The sequence below is a fragment of the Melopsittacus undulatus genome, chromosome 19 (assembly GCF_012275295.1).
Source record: "Melopsittacus undulatus isolate bMelUnd1 chromosome 19, bMelUnd1.mat.Z, whole genome shotgun sequence".
NCBI classification, from domain to species: domain Eukaryota; kingdom Metazoa; phylum Chordata; class Aves; order Psittaciformes; family Psittaculidae; genus Melopsittacus; species Melopsittacus undulatus.
In genome coordinates, this window is record NC_047545.1 from 2,346,316 (window position 1) to 2,352,315 (window position 6,000).

Here is a 6,000-nt window from a genome sequence, read left to right on the forward strand (position 1 = left end):
TACAGGACAAGGAGGCTGAGGCTGTGGGAGCCATAGCTCTGCACACACCGAATTCCTGCCAGGCTGGAGGAAGTGGACTACAAAAACCAATGTTAAACGTTATTGCTGGGCTGAGATTTGGCTCAGCCTCCCAGCCTGTGACACTGCCTTCCCCCTCAGAGCACACAGCCAGGGTGCCCAGGCAGGTGGGGAGCACCAGTGAGCGGCTGTGGGTCTCATCCTGGCTCCACAACAGTTTACCTGCCTGTACACTGGGACTGGAGCCTTCCCTACTGCCCCAGCCTCAGGGATACTCCTATAACAGAGCCTGCCCATTCAGCACCCCATAGAATCATGGAATGGTTTGGGTTGGAAAGGACCGTAGGCTCATTCAGTTCCAACCCCCTGGCACAGGCAGGGACACCTTCCACTGGAGCACCTGCTGCAAGCCCCATCCAACCTGGCCTTAAGAACTGCCAGGGATGGGGCAGCCACAGCCTCAAGCCATGTCCCAGCCGTGTAAGTGAGTGCAGGAACCTGCACCTCAGCTCTGGGCCTGTCCCCAAAAGGCACAGAAACATCAGTTAAATCCTCCCCTGCAGGTTTGATCTGCTCCAACTGCCGCTGATGGCTGAAGGCCAGCATGGAGCTGTGCCTCAGTTTCCCCACTCAGGGGATACTCAGCAGGGGGTGGTGATTCCTGTGCTGCTCCATGGGAATGGGAGAGCAGGGACAGATACTGCCTCCAGCTGCAGCAGGTGAGCATTGAGCCCCTTCCACACCCCAAGACTGATGCAGGTTGGGGCAGCAGCAGCCAGAGGAGCAAACAGCTCCAGCCCTGAGAGCCGGAACGTGTTTGCTGGTGCTGTCACATGGCTCCTGCCACATATTTACACACCAGAGCAAGCCAGGCCCGGTCACAAACATGGTGCCACTTGGGTAAACACAGACATCAAGGGAAGAGACCCAGGAAACACATATAGGGGGAAAAAGAGGGGAGGGAAAGAGGAAAGAAAAGAGGATGAAAAGAGGGGAAAAAGAAGATAAAAAGAAGGTAAAAGAAAAAAGAAAAAGGGGAAATGAAGAAAGGGGAAAGGAAAAAAGTAAGAAAGGAAAAAAATGGGAAAAAAGAAAAAAAGAAGAAAAAAAGATAAAAGGGGGAAATGGGTGGAAGGGAAAAGAAGGGGAAATAAATGAAAAATGAGAAAAAAAGGGGGGAAAAGGAATATTGGAGGAAAAAGAAAAAAGGGAAAAATTAAAAAGGAAATTTAGGGAGAAAAGAAAAAAAGAAAAATTTAGGGGAAGGAAAATAGGGGGGAAGGGGAAAAAACAAGGGAAAAGGGGGGGGGAAAGGAGGGAAAGTAAAAATGGAGATGGGGCAAAGGAATAGAAAAAATGGGGAAAACAGGATGAAAAAAGGTTGTGAAAAAGGAAAAAAGGTCAAAAGGAAGCCAAGCAATTGCCTTACAAAGTACTTTGGGTTGCTCGGGGCAGAGCAGCCGAGAGAGGCGCCGGGAGCCCCGTGTTCTCCGTGTAAAACAATGGACTCAGCAGCCGCGGGCAGGGACACAAAGTCCACTTGTCCCCCTTCTAGCCCAGGTGCTGCTGCCGGGCTGGTGCTGGGCCAGCCACAGAGCGCTGGTGCTGGCTCTGCAGGGCCCACTCTGACACCTCCATCGGCAACACATGGAGGGAATCACCCCCATCCCTGGCATGGTGTGCAGGGGGAAACTGGGCATGATGGAGAGGTGCTAAAGGGGATGGCTCATCCCTCCACCGCCTGCGACCATGCCACTGCCAGCCCCTCCTTCCAGTAATGTGGGGTTTACGAGCAAAACCTATACCAGGGCAGGGAAACATCCATCATGTGTGTGTTTGTGTGCATGAATGTACCTCCATCACCCTCTTCCCAGGGCAGACCCCACGGAGGTTCCTGGTCCCTGGCATCACTTAGCCCAGCATCAACCACGGGGTTGCTGTTGACATTCAGCATGAGGATGCTTCCCCTGGGGTGACTCTTGTGGGGGCTGCCACAGCACCCATGTACCCCCTAGGTACTGCCACACTCCCTGGAGAGCCGGGCAGCACATCATCCCTTCGTGCCTGCTCCATGGGATACCTGGCTCCAGGATGCCGTGAGCCTACAGGCAGCTTGTCCCCCACTCACACAAGCGCCAGCACCACTAAAGCCAGTTTTTCACTCCCTGCTCGGCCAAGGTGTCCGGTCCCCCTAATAAAACCCAAAAAATAATAAGGACATGGAAAATTCTATAATATCCCTTTCCAGCTTCTTGGATTTGGCTTTTGCTAATTCAAAGCAGACCCTGGAGGGGAGGGCAGGGAGTCAAATCAGAATCATGGCACAGAAAAGCCAGATTTCACAAAAAAACACCAAACATTTGAATGCTGCAGTGAAAAGGAGAAGTTGTTTCATGTGTGCTTAGAACCCAGCGAGCAGTGGTATCAGTTTTAATTAGGAGCCTGTTTTCAAAGCCCTTATTCCTTACAGTGCGCTCAGCAGCCAAGTCCTTTCCCTCCCTTGTAAAATCGTGGCAGGGGAAGGGGAATGGAGCCTGTTGTGCAGCTGGAGAGTGTGGCGAGGCGGGTGCTTGCGCCTGTTTAAACTCAGCCCTCGGATTAGGGGCAGCCCACAACTGGCAACTGTGTGTGAGAGTTCCTAATCCTTTCCCAGGGAAAGGACCCCTCATCCAACGTTCCCTGTGCATGCACCCCTGGTTTGCATTGCTTTGGGATACATCTCTCTGTGCCAGCACAACTGGAAGCTCCTTCTGGAAAACTAATAGAATTCTTTGCCTTTCCCTTCAAACTTTCTCCTTGCCAAATTTCAGCCTCGTTTTCTTCTGTGGCAAACAAAACCCTCAGAGAAACCATTTCCTACTGCAGCAAATGCCTGGTCCCAAGGTTGCTGAAGGGGCTGGGTTGGCATTGTGGGAGCATCGGTGGAAGCAGGTCGCTCTTGCTCCCTCCTCGTGCTTCTCTTTGCTTTAGCCACTAACTCAAATCCCCCCATGACTCCTCCCCATCCTGCTCTGATTCCTAAATGCTCCCTCTGGCCACCTTTGCTCTCCCAAGACCCCAAACCGAACCCACCTAGGACAGGGCAGCCTGCACCCATCACTGTCTACTTACACTTCCTGCTCACCAAAGCCAGTGTGAGGCTCCTCCACCTTCACCCCCAGCAAAACCATGGTCAGGATAGTTTTTGACCTTCCCCCCATCCGTGGGTGCTGCTCCTGTTGGCACACTGGTATTTCGGGGACCCCCGATCAGAGTGCCACAGGGTGCAGTGCGTACCAGAGTTGAGCCAACACTGCCATGGGGGAAGTGGGGGAAGCCATAGGGGTCACAGCACTGATCCCACTCCCAAAGCTAAGTTTTCCCCTCTTTGGGACCATGGGGTGTCCACGTTGAATGGCAAGACTCCATCGCAGTGCCTCCATCCCAGTGCCTCCATCCCAGTACACTCATCCCAGAGCCTCCATCCTGCTCAGGGAGGGCAGTAACACCACAGCTGGATTTGAAGCCATTTGGCAGCAGTGAGGCTGATGCACAAGGAAAAAGTCGTCCTTTTTAATGTGAAGAAGCAGCTCCCAGCTTTGGGTCAGTTTGGGGTGATTGGCCAGGCACCCATTGCAGAGGATGCAAGAGCCAGGGAAGAGCTGCAAGGTGAATCCTCAGCAGCTCTGCCTCCCCAGGAGCTGGTTTCCAAAACATCCAGGGGGGAAGAGGTGATGTTAGAGCTGATGGAAAAAACACAGATGGGGGGGGAGGAAATGGGGAATTGTGTTTTTTTAATATCTAACCTGCAGCTAAAAAATAAATCCCCCAAAAAGCCACAGCAAAAAATCCTAAAAACCTTCGGATTCAAGCAAGATAATTCACTGCAATCTGAGGGCAGTTTTTAAACTGAACTTTCCTTGTCTGCAACAGTTTCACCAGTGAATAACCTGCATTAGAAAGAGAGAGAACAGAAAAACAACAATAAAAGGGGGGAGAGGAAAAGAGAGAGAAAATGCACACACCAAAAGAGAGAGAAGTCCTTTTTCATTGCACGTTTTGGCTTTGAATTGAGCTGGGCCAGACCTCTGCCTGGACGGGACCCAAGAGCCATATGCAGGAATAAAGTAAATAAATTCTGGTCAAAACCAGAATATTCTCCTTAAAAGTGACTTTAAAAGCAACGAAAGACAGCAACAGAACTGTCCCGACACCAGTTATTTCCCTTTCTCATGCTGATGGGGCCGCAGTCCTAAGCGCTGCACCCAGCAGAATGGGACCTTGGATAAAAACCCTGCAGAAAAGGAGGCTAGAAATGAGGCGAAGAAAAGGGATACTGAGGCTGGTGGATGTTTTCCATGGGGATGGGAGGGTTTCTGCATTCCCTTGGCTGAGCCTGAAGCTGGCATCGAGGTGTCTCAAAGCACAAAGCAACCAGGAAACACCCTTTTGACATAAAACGGAGCTTTGAGGAGGGGGCTTGGGCTCTGGCCCATGGACACCCACTGGGTTGGGAGCAGGCGGTGGTGGGGCACAGCCTGAGACCCCCAGGGTGGTCTCTCACTATCCTCTTGCAGCAGAGCTGCACAAGCCCATGGGGAGAAACAGACCCAAACCTCAAATCCCCCGTCTGTGTTTCTCTTTATTTGGGGTGGCAGAGATGACCTGTACAGAAAGATTAAATAGGGTTTGGATTCTCCCCTCCCCCAGTGCTATTTACAGGCAGCCTTGAAGCAACAAAAACAGGATTACTGTGTTTTTAGTTTTATTTTTAGTGTTATTTTATCTGGGGTTTACCCAAGGAACTGGGGGGCTGCAGGGAGCTGGGGCAAGCAGGGAAGGATGGCAGCAGGTGTGCAGCCCTATGGCTAGAGCAGCCTGGCTGCAGCCCTTAACCTGCCTGCATCCTACAGCTTGCTTGGACCCCACAGCCTGCCTGTACCCCATAGCCTGCCTGCACCCCAAGACTCCCTTTCACTCCATGGTGGCCAGGGGCAGGTGCCAACATTATTTCAACCCCTGGGTCATTGCAATTATGTTTTATGCAGGATCAGTCCCTGGGCCCCTCACTGAGACAGGAGAAATGGGATTCATCCAGTGGGACACGACACGTGCCTGTGGGCTGCTAGAAAACCAACATCTCAGCCCTTAAACTCTGGCTGTGATTCACCCAGGAAACACTTTAACACACAGAGCTAAGGCAGAACCCCCCTTCCCACATCCCAGGCCCTCAAGAAGTGACAATAACCCCCCCAGCCCTGTTCTTCCTCCCTGCCATCACCCCACTCCTCCTCACCAGCCTGGGACCACCAACCAACCTCCCACCACACTGAAACTGAAGCAGAATGTCCACGGCCCCCCCAGCTCAGACGGAGCTGAGGAATGGCACTGGCTGGGGGCAGCTGCCAGTTGGGCACCGCAGCCTTGGACATGTTAGAAACAGGGAAACTCTTCCCTGGGTTTATTGTGTATCTCGCCCAGGCAGAGAATGAAAACTGCTTCTGTGAGAAAAGTTATGGCCGAGTTCCCATCGCTCCCAGCTCAGGGAGCTGGGATGAGGAGAGTGAACGGCTGATTTCAGCCAAGAGCCTTTGATTTCAGCTTTAAAACAGGGAAATTACTTGGGGGGGGTAGATAGTGACTAAGAAATAAAAGAATTAAATCTAGAGCTTGTAAATATCTAGATTTGGGAACAAAATGAGACCTCATTTCCATAAGGCTAATGGGCACACACTGGTGTCTGACCAACATCTTGAACAGCATAAACCAGACTTTGGAACACTCAAACTGTGCCGTGGAATGTCCAGTATCCTGGGATGCACATGGTGGGTTCAGCAGGCAAAGGGGCTATGGAGATGGATGAAATAAACCTCCAGCATAGCCCAAATCCCTGTTAAAATCAGGCTGATCCATTGTCAAAATGCTCAGGGATCACCAAGTCCTCCCAAAAGAACATAAAATGAAGGCAGAAAAGGATGAAATAAAAACTGCAGCAATACCAGG